Source organism: Eurosta solidaginis, chromosome 3 (assembly GCF_040869045.1).
Source record: "Eurosta solidaginis isolate ZX-2024a chromosome 3, ASM4086904v1, whole genome shotgun sequence".
NCBI classification, from domain to species: Eukaryota; Metazoa; Arthropoda; class Insecta; order Diptera; family Tephritidae; genus Eurosta; species Eurosta solidaginis.
In genome coordinates, this window is record NC_090321.1 from 207216471 (window position 1) to 207232868 (window position 16398).

A 16398-nucleotide genomic window follows, 5' to 3' on the forward strand; every position below is an offset into this window, starting at 1 on the left:
ATTCACAAAAATCGTATTTGTGGTCCGATTTGGCTCATATTTGGAACACATAATGCATACATACAAGATTAGAAGGCGACCTATGAAAAACATCGCCGTTAGGTGGCACAAGGATCGAGCTATTCACAAAAATCATATTTGTTGTCCGATTTGGCTCATATTTGGAACACTTAATACATACAAGAATAGAAAGCGACTTATGAAATAATCGCCGTTGGCGCAAGTATCGAGATATTCACAAAAATCGTATTTGTGGTCCGATTTGGCTCATATTTGGAACACATAATACATACATACAAGAATAGAAAGCGACCTATGAAATAAATAACCGCTAGGTGGCGCAAGGATCGAGATATTCACAAAAATCGTATTTGTGGTCCGATTTGGCTCATATTTGGAACACATAATGCATACATACAAGAAAAGAAAGCGATCAATGAAAAAAATCTTTGCTAGCTGGCGCAAGAATCGAGGTATTCACGAAAATCGTGTTTGTGGTCCGATTTGGTCCATATTTTGAACACATAAAACATACAAGAATAGAAAGCGACCTATGATGTCCGATTTGGCTCATATTTGGAACAAATATTACATACAGTCCGGTAGAAGTGACATCAAAATATGTTGGAGTTGGAGGAAGGTCAAGCAAGCATACGTGGAGCAGAGTAAAGCCTTTGGAAAGATTATGTATTGAGGACTTAGTTTGTAACAAATTGTCAGGAAAGAGTCCTTGTAGTAATGATTCACTAAATGAACTAAATAGAATGAGAAATAATAGGCAAAAAATAAAGGCTAAATCTTGAAAATAAAATAATTAAAAAAAAATTTTAAGTTAAACGGTTTTTTTGAAAACAATACTTACATGAAATAATAATAATACTAAAAGTTAGAAAATAATTAGATAGGTCCTAGGTGCTAGTCAGCACACTCCTCATCAATCTAGGGCGTTGATCAGACAATTAAATAAAAGCGTTGGACGCGTCAAATTTCTATTGATAGTCATATATAAGACCAACTGAACCTTAATCAGGTTATGCTACGCCTCACATTTTTAGAAATTTCACGCTCCGAACGCTTTTATTCAAATGTCTGATCAAAGCCCTAGATTGATGAGGAGTGTGGTGACTAGTACCTAGGACCTACCTAATTATTTTCTAGCTTTTAGTATTATTATTTCATGTAAGTATTGTTTTCAATAAAACCGTTTAACTTAAAATATTTTTTTTATTTTATTTTAGAATAGGCCAGCTGTGATTCACTTCCCGGAAGAAAAAGTCTCCCAAATATAAACCTATTCGATAGTTTACCTCAATAATAAATTTCAAACAAATCCAACATAAATAATATCTATTATAATAAAAAGCTTCTAAATAATAATCAAGTCGAAGAGGAAACCATGTACCATGTTGCAAGCAAATCTCACCTCAAATAATATTTGTTCAAATAGGTCGGCCTGTAGACATCTATTCAGAAAGAAAAGGTTTTCAAAGATTAAACTAGTCGTAGAGGAACCCGTTGGCTAAATTCGAAATTAAAAAAAAAATCTCATTTTAAGAAAAAGTTTTTTTTTTGAGTGCAAGTTTTAGAATATTTTCAAATATCACTCCTTAAAAAATAGAGCTATAAAAGGTGGAAAATGAAGTGTCTGTTTTTTGAGGTGTAAGTGCGAATGAGTGAATGAATATTTATTCAAATATTGTTAGCTTATTTATACTAAATTATTCTAAACCTATTTTTACATACATATTTACTTTAAATATACATACTTACATAACTACATACAATCGGCACAAATATGTACCTACATATTTCTGTTGAGTTGTGACGTCTGTGGGAAACGCAATGTCAGCAAATTTGCCTGAATGCAAATTTGGTTTAGTCGTGCGTTGTACACACACCTGTATTAAATCGTGTGAATTGCTCTGTCAGCAACAATTAGCAAATGCCCCTTTTGTGTTGATTAAAATTTAGACTATTTTTGTTACAGGGTGGTATGTTAACTGGTTTACTCATTTGGCATTGAAATTGTTGGCTGTTTACACTACAGAGCCACTATGGTGAACCGAAAAGGTCATTATTTAAAACTATCAAATTCTGAGTGGGATCAAGTATAAAAGCTTTTGCAAAATTTGCGTTTGCAGTGTTATGAAAAATGGATTTCTGTTTTGAACCACTGTGTGAACCACTGTGCTCCAAAACCAATTCTTACATTACTCATACGTACCACCACTACATACGGACCTACGTACCTCTATTACCACTACATTATTAATGTTTCTTTAGTGCTGAGCGAATGATCAACCAAAAAATAATGAGGTACCAATATCGGCACAAAAGCACATAAACCGACCCAGTACATAACCAAACTACAATATTTCATAACTATAAACATAAATATGTATTTATGTATATGTATGTATGATGTTTAGCTGTGTTTGGGATTTAGGCTTTTATACTCAATCGTTGCTGTTGCTATTGCTTTGCATATTTGCTGCTCAATTTTTTTAATTTTTTTTTTATTGTGCGTAGATGTATTTGAGCAGATATTTTGAGAATGTATGATTATACAAACATACAAATATACATAAAAATATATATAAACGAAAAATGCTCCCCAAAAATACATCACGAGCAGCTCGCTATCCCAATATAAACGTTGCCGACTGGCGCTTTTTCCCGATTCCCACTAGCCGGCGTGCTATCGGTTAGCTGGTTATTTCCTACATACCTACATACATAGGCACATATGCATGTAGCTTTTGTACCGTTCATTTGTATAGCAGAAGCAAAACTTTTTTTACGTATACGGTGAGTTGCCTCTACTACAACGTCTCCACCCGAACTCTTCAAAGCTATGTAATTCTTCCCGGTTACCAATACTCTGGCTGCATATGTAGTTGTGTTGGTGATGGTGGTATCGCTTGCTGCTCTACTAGTTGATTGGGTTCTTGTTGTTGCTGCAGTCACTGTTGCTGCCACAATCGCAGCAGCGGTGCTAACGTCAACTGCGTTTATGACGTTGCTTTTGCTTTGCTATGCTGGGTTTTTTGTTGTTGGGTGTCTTGCTGCTGTAGTTGTTGCTGCTGCCGCCACCACTCAATGCTTTTTTTATTGTTGTAAAATACACGCGCGCGCCCCGCAATATGGAGCGTTGACGATGATGGAATACAACGAACTCGATAACATTTTGAGGCAGTCTTTGGCTACACTTCGCATTGAACGTATCGCGGATGATGATTGCGTTGATTCGCGTTGCGTACAACAACACTCACAATAAAATTTATAAAAACAACAACATCAAAGAATCATTATCATTAAAGTCCATTTGATGTACTCTTTTTATTATATACTCATCTTAATTCTTCGCATGCAACTCTAATATTGTTCTTTCTGTTTCAAAAAAAAAAAGGTTTTTTTCGGTATAAATAAAAAAAATTTATATAAATTATTATACGTGGATAATACATACCTTTGCATACATGTACATATGTCCATTAATTTGTATGAAGGCAGTGCATAAGGCAAGCAAGTTACAAAAGCATTGAATTAATAAACGAAAAACAAAAATTTGTGTGAAATAATTTGGATTTGTTTGTGTAAAAATTGAGGTGCAAATAAAAAAGAGAAATTTAAAGCAAAAATATGTAAATGTGTAAGTTTGTGTGCGTGGACAATATCATGCGTGCAGTAAGTGACTTCATTTTTGAGAAATTATATGAAAACTAAAACAAAAAATTACATATTGATAAAAATATGAGTATGAGTTCTGCCCTAGCAAAAAATTTAAAAAATGTATACAAATTTGTGTATAATTCAAAAATTAAATACAAAAAATTTTAACTGAAACATATTTAAATGAAATTAACTGAAGCGCACCAAAGGCCCAACAAATTTTTGGGAATTACACAACAAAAGTTTTTTACATGTCAAGTTTTCCACACGTTTTAAATATATTTAAGCACCTCAACAAGCAATTTTGAAAAGGCTTGAAAGAAATAATCTCGCGAATTTATTAAACAATTTGTTTAAAGCTAAAAAACAATTGAAATTACAAATTTATTAATTTCAAAAGTGATTTAAAATTTAAAAAAAAATTAAAAAATAAATAAATTCAAAACTTATATAAATTAAAAAAAAAATTAAATAAATATTAATATTTAAAGATTGCGCTATTGAAAATAAAAATAATAAAGAAACTTTTTGATAAATATAGAAAACACAAAATAAATAAGTACATTTTGTCCAAAAATTATTATAATGAAAAAATATATATAATTTATCAAAAATGAAACACAAATTTATCAACAAATTTTGCACAAAATATCTAGCAATGTGAAATTTTTTGAGTTGAAAAAAACAACAAATGATAGTAATGACAAATTAAAACCAAATACAACATAAAAACCCAAAAAAAATAGAGCAGAGATGTTAAGGGATTTTTTTGTTAAAAATAAAATATAAATGAAAATCATAAACAAATACTAAATTAGACCAAAAGTTTTTTAAAAGTAAAAAAAATGTTTTAAATTTAAATATTGAAATTAAGAACGTTGTATTCGAGAAACTTTTTTGAACTTGAAAAAATTATAGTTATTAAAGCTAAATTTTATTAACACTTGATTTTGAAAATATTGCAAAACAAATAAAAAAATTGAAAAAATAGATAAATTTAATTTCAGAAACATTTTTGAACTTTAAAAAGTTATAGCTAATGAAGCTGAAATTTACATAAATTTTATAATAAACTATTAAAAAAAAAACAAAAACAAAAATTTACTGCAAATAGAAAAAAGTTTAACACAATATTGAAACTAATTGTAATTTATTCGTATGAGTTAATCGGGGATTGCCCGTATTGCTTTAAATGTATGGAAACATTTATTTCAAGCAATTTTTAATTTTATAATTTATTTAATAATTTGGGAAAAAATTAAACAACGTGACACCGGCGATAGCTGTTTCGATTATACCTTGTAAAAGGCTTTGAAGAGATTTACAAGGTATAATCGAAACAGCTGTCGCCTTGTCCGTCCTGATGTCACGTTGTTTAAATTTTTCCCAAATTATTAAATAATTTTAATTTAATTTTATAAATTTGATAAACATTTTAAAAAATTTTTCAAGCAAGATTTTACTTAAATATGATCAAGAAAATATTGAAGAATATATAACGGGATATAAAATTAAAATTTTATTTATTAAATTTAATTTCTATTCAAATTTGGAAAATCAAGGAATTCATATTGAAATAGAAAAGATATCATAAATTAAATAAAACAAGCGAAAACTGTATATTAAAAAAATCAAGCAATTTCTCGAAAAAAAAAGAAATATTTTTTAATTCAAAAAATGTTAAATTTAAAATAGAAGCACTAAAAAATATAGCCAAAGGATCTTTAATCTATTTTCTGATAAACAAAAACAATGAAACAATTGGAAAATACTGAACTTTTATTTGAACTAACAAAATAATTTGAAAATAAATTATTTATTCAAAAAAATGATTTATTGTAAATTAAAAGTCAAAATTTTTGTTCAACTCAATACAAATATAAAAAACTAGTGTTTTTTTAATTTCTGTTAGAGAGCAAAAAAAGTTATGATATTAAAAAAAAATTATTATATAAAAAAATAACTCTTGGAAGACTATTATAATGAAATTTTTAAACTTGTCAAAAATAAGTTTTTCAAAAGCTTTCATGGAGTTGAAAAAAAATTTAAAAACTTATGAACCCTGCTTTCAGAAGAAATTTGTGGAAAAATTTAGAAAATCATAGAAAATGTTTAGAAATATTAAAATAGTTCTAATAAATTATATATTTTTTTTTATTCTGAAAAACTATTTTTTTATTAAAAGTAAATTGAAAATTTTAAATATGAACTGTTTTTAAAACTGCAAAGATTTGAAATATGTACCGAAATTGAAAAAAAAGGAATCGTATACATAAAAAACTATAAATTTTAAAATACTTAATCTAATCAAACAATTCCAAAGTAACATATTAAATAAATTCAAATCTAATTTCAGCTCAAATTTAAATTCAACTCAACTCTGAAATATCAAAGCATTAAGAAATTGTATACATACATAAAAAATTTTAAAGCCACTTAATAGAGTTCACTAGAAACACATTATGAAATACATATATGAAACAATACAAAAATTTCAAGTTCAAAAAAAAAAAAAAAAAATAAATTTATTATTAAAAAAAGTTAAGTTAAACTTAAATCAAATTTAAACTCAATCCAACTCTGAAATATGAAAAAAATATAAAAAAAATGAAGCAAATTTAAACTAAACATTAAAATAATTAAAAAGAGAGGACTGTCATCACATGCCTTTATACTGGGCTTGGTCAGATGTAGGAAGTGCGGGCTGGAGGGGAAACGATCGAGCACGTTCTGTACTCTTGCCCTGCGCCTTCCAGGCTAAGACTCCAGCTATTGGGAGTGATACAGCTGTCAGATCTAGAAGCAGCAAGTGGCTTAAATCCTAGGAAGCTTCTAGTATTTGCTAAAAGGTCGGAGTTATTTTATAACATAGGCCCTGGTTTTTGATACGGGTTTTCAGTTTGGTCGTTAAAACAAACTTCTGGTAACACTACGGACTTATTCAGTCTATGTGAGGTCCTCATGGACCGGCCAGCGCAACCTAACCTAAACTAAATTAAACATGAATAATGTAAAATAACAAAACAGATAAAAATTTGAATTTAAAAAAATATGATTTCGTTGTTTTTGTTTTTAACTCATGAAATACATAAAGTAAAACCAAAAGCTTAATTCATTAAAAAATAATAATATAAAATTTCTTATATCCATTTTTTTCTAATTAAACCAAAAAAGTTTCTTAAAAGTCCTTTCAAAGCATACGCATTATGCGGCGAACCCGCTGTGTGTTGTGACGCGTTCTTTTTTTTTTTAATAAAAAATTAATAAATGCATGCCGTAAGAAATAAAGGAAGTGCCCCAAAGTGGCAATCGTTTGCGAACCTAACGGTCGTTTGGTCGGTCAGTCGGTCGCAGGGTCGTTGGACGGTCGTTGGCTTACTACAGACAAAGTTGCTCGTTGGCGGCTGCAAACTCCTCTTTGTTTGCAGCTTTGTCACCTATTACCACCTTACATACTAATAACTCTGCCTCTTCATTTGCCACTTGGCTTCCGCCACCCTTCGTAGTTCTGTGACTGTTGTTAATATTAAACATCTTGCCGGCTGATGCAGTTAAGACCGGCTGCTAGGTGCAGAAGCCTTTAAAAATAAATATAAATACATGTATGTATGTACATATGTCTCGCTCTACCAGCGCCCGGCAGCCATAAAGCGCTTAACTAATAGCAAGTAGTTAAGCCATATGAAGCGTCTTACGTCGCGTCTGCAACCAAAGCTCAACACGAAGTAGTGGTTGTCGTTTCGGTTCACACACACACACGCAAATGAAAAGCTGCATTGCAGCAGTAGGTAGCAACAACAATAAAAGCGAACTGTTAGAACAGAAAATCTGCAACGTCGCCGTTGTGCGGCTGTCGCAGCTGTGCAGTGACGGAAGTGACGTAATTTACTAAACAGGAAGCAGCAGCATACATTTACATATGCATATATGTACAAATCTGTGCGCGTATGTGTAGCAGTTGTGGCAAGCATAGAAATGAGCGATTGAGTAAACGAACAACGAACGCTTAGACAAATGTAATGGCCAACAACAGCAGTTTAGTGCTGCTGCTGCTAGCGAACGTTCAACAAAAAAGAAAAATTTGACACACGCACATAACACAAAAGAAAATAGAAAAAAACCTGTGAAACTGTAAGTGGGCAGGAAAAATTCCAAAATACAATATTATACTTATTTGTGTTGAAAATAAAAAAGTTTGAAAACAAAAAAATTTGAAATAAAATGTGAGAAACAAAATGTAAAAATTAAAATTTTCAACAAATATTTAAAAAGATTTCAGAAACACAAAAATTTTATATTTAAAACTAATGTGTACAGAAATTAGAAAACTACGATAATTAAAAAACATATCGATGAAATAAAATAGTTTATTTCTTTCTTTTTCAAAAAAATGTCGATTAAATTTAAAAAAGAATTTAAAACTTAGAAAACAATTCAGCATGAATAGTGCAGAGTTTAATTCCAGTGAAATTCTTCAAAAAGCAAATAATTTTCATCAATGAAGCGTCGCAGAGCCGCTATTAAAGCGCGCTGTTCATCGAGAATGTTGGATTTGTGTTTAATTATTGCAGCGGCGCCTTTGCAGTGTTAGCTGGGCGTTGAAACAAAATAAAATTACTGTAAAATAAAAAAATAAAAAAACAGAAAGATCTACAAAAATAAAACTTAACAAATGGTTGGAGAGTCTATTAATTAAGAGGTGCATAGTTACCCCTAAATCCAGCTCCAAACCCAGCTCCAATCCAGTGATATATGCAGATAGTTTATTTAAAGAAACCCAAAAAACCAAATCCAAAATTCAACACTCAAGGTTTTGGCAAAAAACACCAAAAATCAACAAACTTCAATATTTTGGCCAATGAATTTGAAAGCTATTAGGAAAAAACATTCAACTTTTGGACACATAAAAATTTGATTTCATACGAAATCATAGTCATCAATTATTACATAATTACTAAACGATTTCTCTTAATTAATCAAAAAACCAAAAACTATTTTACTGTAAATTAATTGTCTGTTGGCTGTGTGAAGATGTGTCTAGCATTATTGCATGCTTATATTGTTGTGCAAAATAAAAGCAACTTAATATTCTCATATAATTTCGATTGCTAATGGAACTTAGCCTATCTCGGCTATGTTTTCGAAAATCCTCAATTTCAGTGTTCAATTGAAAACGCCCTATCTAAGGATTTTTTCATAAATGTCCTACGTAACGTCAAAATATAAAGAAGCAGTGTTTTTGAAAAAAATTCTGAGGTAGCGCGTTTTAGATTGAACTCTTAAATAGAGGGGTTTCGAAAAGACAACCGAGATATGATGATATTCCAGTCACTCGCCCGATTTGCTATATTTCTGCAATCCAATTGGATAAATGTTTTTCTATAAGAAACAGTCCCTTAAGGGGCCAATTTTTTCGAATATGGGATAGATTTGTCACCATAGGAATTTCTTTCTCAAATCAAAGAAGTTTTATCAAAAACAAGGATATCCGCCTTATATATATGGAAATTTTCTTCGTTATTAAAATATCGTATACTGAATTAAGGAACAAATTTCTACGGTGAAAAATTAATTCCATTCTCTATGTTCCGAGAAAGTTTTCTTAAGTGCACTCTTGGGAAATCTTATATGAACATTTGCCTACCCTAATGTGTGTTCTCGTTAATAATCACGTCAGAACGGCTATACGGATTGGGATTCAATTTGACAGATAGTTAGCTATAGAACTATTTCGGAACTTCTTCGATGCAATTTGGGAATATTTACGTAATTGCTTTTCTCATCATTTCGTATTTTTTCTGGATTGATTCGGGACTATTCCAAGATGATTACGATTCTTTAGAGACTCCCTATAAATAATTATGTGATTGTTTTAGGGGTAATTTCGGAGCTATCTGGGCATAATTTAAAGACATCCCGGCTTTTAAAAAATTATACCCAGTAGATCCTTTTTGAGGATTATATTTCTAGGCGGAGGCCTACCACAACGAATATCGTGGGTTCAAGCCCGGTACAAAACAACCTCAAAAAAGATTTAGGGTCGAGTCCCGTCAATTTGTATGGAAATTTAAAAGCATCATGACGTAAATTGAAAGAAAAGCGGCTTGTATTTTTTTATGGTTCATGCTTCATATAGGTTTCGGTCTAAATAATTTAGAGAAAGTTGTCAAGTTCGGGTTACTTATAGAATAATATCGAGATCGTTCTCATGACTATTTCAAGAATATTTCTACATTACTTCACTATTATTTCAGGACCGTTTTGGAGTTATATCTGTAATCGTTTCGTGGTCATTCTTAGAATACTTCAAAACTTTTCGAGGCTTATCAGGAGTTCTTAGACTGCTTTGGGACCATTTCGTGACTGCGATCCTGATATTTTCCGCACTCTTTCGGATCAGTATATTGGTTGCTTTTATAATATTTATCGTCGAGATCATTTTATGACTATTTCATTATTATTTGTGTATAGTTCCGAAATTGTTTTCAATATTATTTCACGACTATTTCGGACCGTTTCGTGAATGTTTTCGGAGCCAAAGCCAGGGTTCGAAGGAAGGACTGCTACGGATTGCTCCAGTATACCCTTCCTTCTATGGATTATTGCGGGGTTTTCTCCGGGCTATTTCGCGATTGTATGCGCTCTAATTTCGTTTTTTTTCGGGTCTTTTTCAAGATTATATCTGGACTGTTTCGCAACTGTTATCAGGATCATATCGGAATATATCTCAATAATTTCATGTTGTATCTTCTTCTTAATATTTTTTTTTTGTTGTTTCTACCAAAAACTTCAAGTATTTGTCAAGAGGACTGAGTTATTTCCTGGTTTATCATAGAGTTTTCCAATTTGGTCGTTAAACAAATTACTGGTAACATTATGGACTAATTCATTCTATGTAAGGTCCTTAAGGAACGGCCAGTTCAACCTAACCTAACCTTCCTACCAAACAAATGTCGTGTTAGTAAATCAAAGCTAGAAAAACAGACAGTCAATTACATTTAGATATTTGTTTATTGAGTTCGTTGCTTTTATTTAACACACCACTTTACATACTACATTTGTATGTGCGTATGTGTTTGTAAATGCACCGTGTCTTATTAATAAAATTAAAGTTGAGTTTGAAATAAAGATTTGTGAAGCTTTTTCACACATTCTTACGTGTGTGACTAAATTGATGAGAAAGCTTAAGCAATATTTCAAGTCAACTTCATTTTGTTTGTTGGTTACGTTGAGTTGAGTTATGTGTAATTTTTTTTTACTTATGCAATGCAAGCTTACATATGCGTTTATGCGTATATATGTACATATTTCTTATCACCAATTAAAATTCTATGAAAACTTGCAACCTTTTTTGCTCGATCGTTTCCTACTCGAACCCATGTTTCCAACATTTGCTATGACATTGGGTTTGTTTTTCTGCTTAACTATGCATCAGAGGAGCTCGACTGGGCTCCTAGAGATAATACTTCGCCAAAAGGATATATTTATGTACATATTTTTATTACAGAAGCGGACCTTCTTGGGGAGAGCACACTCCGGGTCAATCTGACTGATGTAGGTTGTTTACCATCTCTTCACCTACGTGTAAAAAATGCTCAGTTCTACATATATGTAAATTCTAGGTAGGCTTTGTACTTCCATTACCTAGTCGGTATTATCGTTTTAAGATAAATTAGATGCGCTCGTGAAACTGACCTTATCTGCTATATTTTTTGTTAAAATTTTTGTGAGTTATGTATCAATAATGTAGCTCATTGCCCAAATGATTTCGATCTCACTGCTAGGTTACATTATTATAGGATAGAAGATTTCATTCAAAGAGTGGAAAAATCAGCTGTTTCTTTCGTATTTAGCTTTTCAGTAGAAAACTTTCCACAAAGCAATGGGCCAAGTCGATATTTGCAGCTCGTCGATCACGACGTGATTAGAGTTGGTGTCGTGTTGTTAGATCAGGAGTCAGGCATGTAGCTTGGTGTCTGGTTTTTGTGTTGAAACTTGCTACCACAAATTATAATTTTTCAATGCGCTGTGAAAACGATAACTTTAAGCACTTTTCTCTAAAGGTTTTCATGTTAACCAGACCTCATATTCAAATTAAGCAAAGGTACAAGCCTCATTTTTTGATTTTGTATGCCTTTGTTATCATACTCTGCTTAAGAATCAAATCAGGGGTTTAACTTAGTACTTCGGATCGAAAAGAAATTATTTTTGATAATAATTTTTTGAAGTTCACCAAAATGCTCTTTCGTTTAACTCAATATCTATCTACGTTGGGGTGGTCCTTATGATACAACACTATATTAAATTTGAACTTTAATCGCCTTGCGACACACCTGAACCGTTTCTTATCGGGTCAAAAATGTGTATGTGATATCGCCTACTGTCGTACAAATGATCGATTTTGGGTATTAGAATTAAAAAATTTATTTTAATTTTTCCAATCTGTTTGATACCCTTCAACCATTTCCAAACGGTTCCAGAATTTATATACGATATTTTTGACATAGGTATTACCACCTGAAAGAGTGAGGCTGGAAAAAGTAATTTGTTTGATTTATAAGGACCACCCCAATGTATGCAGACTGAAAATTTCGGAATTTCAAATCATATATACATACATATACAGTTTTTAGAAATTCGAACCATTTTTAAGATGTTTGTATGTAAATGCATCCAACAGCAAAACAGCAATCGCAATTGTATCAATGACGCCAATTAAATTCTTGTTTTCTTTTTATTTTTAAAAATTTTACAAACTTTTGCAATTTTTTCTCCTAATTTTTTTAACATGCAGTTTTGTAGCCAAATCAATTCTAGACCAACAAAGTTCAATTATAGGTCACTCAAAATTCGCACTGATTTTTGACATTTTTTGTCCGAAGAGTCTTTATATTTTCATCCATAAAAAAAATTGTTCCATTCATATGGAGGAAAATTATATACTCCCTTTGAATAGAAAAACTGCCACATATCAATGACAATTTTTTTTAATGAACGCCAGGGCTCTAAGGTTTAAGCATCGGGTATCTACTCTCTCTCTCTCTTATTTAGTATAGAAAATTCCACGACCTGGGATTTTGAACATGGTCCTTTTCGCTTTCCTTATTAGAGCTGAGCGCTGTGGCTCTGAGGTTTTGAATTTGGGTAGCAACATCGTTTTGGAGTTTTGACTTATGAATTGTACTTGCTTACAATTGATTGGGCCACAGGTTTGCATACTCGAAAAGATTTCACAGAACTCCAAATAAAATGTTCGAAGTTTTTGTGAAAAACTCTCGAATTTTCGTATTTTTTCAAACATATTTTTGGAATTGGTTTGCATAATTTCAGTTAAGAATTTCATGGAAAATAAGAATTTAATTGCCGAAAATTAATATAAACTCCCATTGTGTCAAAAATGAGCAAAATCAAGATCATCTTCCATTTGCGAGAAAAGCTTTGAATTTCGGAAACATGTTTATTGCTTCAGCCTAATAATTCTTTGAATTTAGAAAAATGTTTTGCGATCCCAAACTACGAGTTTCACAAAGCACATCGACTTTCGCAAAATGTTGGCCTAATTTAAAAATTTTAATTCATAAAAAAAAAATAAAAAAATATTAATATCTGTAACAATGTGAAAAACCAGAGTACGAATATAAATATGTTGTGTTTTAATTTTTATTTTTTTTTTAAGTGGAAGAAGCATCGAAAACCTCAAAGTCAGTGTGGGACTTTAACCGCACTAAACCTCTCACCGTCTGCGTACCATTTACCCTCCGGTACTACCATGCAGCATTCCGTCGAGAGGTAGGTTAAGCATAAAGCTCTACGTCTGTCGGGGTCACGTTGCTGCACTTTCACAGTCGCGTGGCATAGCTTAAGCGAACTGGTACCCTGCGTAAATAAGCTTTAGTCCCACCTCTGTTTTCTACCCCGTCTGGACCAGGAGACTTGCGGTATTGCAGTCTATTCATCACTTGAAGGACCTCGACGCCGGTTATCTCGTCATATGTATGTACGTATGAAAGATTCTATCATATCATGCGAAAAAATCAAAACAAACATCGAAATTCCAATCAAAGTATAGGAATGACCTCTGCAACTTCACATATATACACACATTTAATAGATACAAAAAGATTCTATAAATATTAATACCCACAAATTTAGGTATGAGCGACACCATAGATACGAAACATATATCCACACAAAATAGCACATACACATTAAATGCACATTTTTGCATGCAACATGCTTACACACGTACATACATACATACATTTGCACAAACTTATGTAAATACAATTTTACCAGCGCCACATTTTGCGAATGAGTAACTATTTGGCCTACATTTGCAATGAATTCCTGAACAATTAAAGCGCATCTTTTTGCTATGCACACACACAAATACGTCGAACGATTGTGCTGAATGCATTCAAACAACCTCAGATCCATAACTACATAAAACATACATACATGCATATAAACATTCCCTATACACATAAGCTCATATGAATTCTTTTTGTGTCCAAAAAAAAAAAAAAGCCGAACCAAACAAGCAGGAAGGCAAGTCAAATAGCCAATGTGGATTCTCTACAAAAATCTATGACAAAGCGAGCGCTTTCTCTGCAAGCAAGCAATCAAAGTTGAAACAAAAAAACAAAAAGCTAAAAAAATCCACTAAAAAACAACCACCAACTCCGAACAGAGATTGCAATGTAACCAAGCAAACTATTAAAAGCGTTCGCTCAACGCTTTTTTTTGTTGTTGTTTGTATGTATGTATATACTTATTTATTTATAATATTTTGTTTTATTTTAGGCATTTGACTTTTGTTAGCTTGCATGTTTGCTTGTGCGTTTGTCTTTTTTTATGTTTGTTTCTTTAATGCATGTATTTATCAGCCCATATGTACATATATAAGTATGTGTGAATGTATGTACATCTCTATGCCCATTAAACACGTATTTTATGCGCCGGCAATAGCAAAGCGACCCAACCCAATAGCTGCAATATGCTCTCCTTCAACAACAACAAAAAACTTTGCTCTTCACCAACACTATCAAAGAACAAAAAAAAAAAAAAACCAGCCGAAACTTTAGTAATCTTCTGCTAAGGCAAAGTCATAGTTTGTTGTTGGCGTTTAGTACACCCAGTAGTAACTTAGACGGCGTTAAAGATAACTTGTCACTTACTTACTTACTTAATTGGCGCTTAACCGTCTAAACGGTTATGGCCGTCCAACAAGGCGCGCCAGCCGCTCCTTCGCTCCGCAAACCGGCGCCAATTGGTCGCACCAAGGGAGTTTAAATCGTTTTCCACCTGGTCCTCCCAACGAAGTGGGGGCCGCCCTCTACCTCTGCTTCCATAGGCGGGTTCCGATAGAAACACTTTCTTGGCCGGAGCATCATCTTTCATTCGCATAACATGGCCTAGCCAGCGCAGCCGCTGCGTTTTAATTCGCTGGACTATGTTGATGTTTGCGTATAGCTCGTACAGTTCATCATTAAATCTTCTTCGGTACTCGCCATCGCCAACGCGTAGAGGTCCATAAATCTTTCGAAGAACTTTTCTCTCGAACACTCCCAAAGCCGCATCATCTGCTGTTGTCATGGTCCATGCTTCTGCCCCATATAGCAGGACGGGTACGATAAGTGACTTGTAGAGTATGATTTTCGTTCGCCGAGATAGGACTTTACTTGTCAATTGCCTACCTAGTCCAAAGTAGCATTTATTGGAAAGATTGTTTCTTCGCTGGATTTCAGTGCTGATGTTGTTGCTAGTGTTGATGCTGGTTCCCAAATAAACGAAATCTTTTACTATTTCGAAATTATGGCTGCAAACAGTAGCGTGGTTGCCAAGGCGCGTATGCGCTGACTCTTTGCTCGATGACAGTAGGTACTTAGTTTTGTCCTCATTCACAATCAAACCCATCCTTACCGCTTCTTTTTCCAGTTTGGCGTAAGCAGAACTAACAGCGCGGGTGTTTAGGCCGATGATATCAATGTCATCAGCATATGCCAGTAATTGCACGCTTTTATAGAATATTGTTCCAATGCGGTTAAGTTCTGCAGCTAGTATAATTTTACCCAGCATCAAATTAAAGAAATAGCACGATAGGGGGTCACCCTGTCTCAGGGATGCACCTTAACGTTAAGCTAATCGTTTATCAAAAAATTTCCACCGTTTCCGTTGAAACACTTCGAAATATTATCGATAAAGAAATTATCAAGATAAATTGTATCTCGTTTTTAACCGAAACGAAAAGCTTTCGTTAACGTTAAAAACGTTAACGAAAACGTGATACTTTATGTTTGAATTGTGCTGGCAATGCTATAGCCATGGTGAAGCCGTAAGGTGGCAACAACGAGCGCACATACACACACAAACTCTATGTAATTTGTTTGTGTAATTCGTTGGTGGTAATGTCAAAAATACTCTGAGAAATGTTTGTACTGTCAAAATTCATCAGAAAAGTTGCAATCAGCTTGGATAATGCTTTCACCTTTAATGACTCCGCCATCAATCAGCTTTGCCAGCATAGTTTGAAATTAATAATCAACATAAACGATTTGATTTCGTTTTGATATGGCAGAAAACGAAACGAAATCATTTCGTTAATTTGACGATCTTAACGTTAATAAACGAAACGAAATGACTTCGTTTCGTTTATTAACGTTGATTATCGTAACGAAATGATATCGTTTCGTTGGTTAAGCATGCCTGCCCTGTCTGAAACCTCGT

The 16398-nt window shown here is 32.8% G+C and overlaps 2 protein-coding genes across 19 annotated transcripts in view; both read left to right on the forward strand.

The window, feature by feature from the left end:
• The window catches only part of Hr3 (Hormone receptor 3), a 263144-nt gene that overhangs the window by 61523 nt on the left and 185223 nt on the right, over positions 1 to 16398 (forward strand). The gene's annotated exons all lie outside the window — the stretch shown is intronic.
• LOC137244985 (probable basic-leucine zipper transcription factor O) overlaps positions 3177 to 16398 on the forward strand; it is a 43732-nt gene continuing 30510 nt past the window's right edge. For 4 of the 15 annotated variants that reach the window (XM_067774882.1, XM_067774885.1, XM_067774884.1 and 1 more), the window contains exon 1: positions 3177 to 3409. The gene's annotated coding sequence lies outside the window, so the exon portion shown is untranslated. Of the gene's footprint in view, positions 3653 to 7568; positions 7804 to 7877; positions 7896 to 7996; positions 8483 to 16398 lie in introns of those variants that run through there. The other 11 variants (XM_067774883.1, XM_067774888.1, XM_067774889.1 and 8 more) reach the window with 8 other exon arrangements.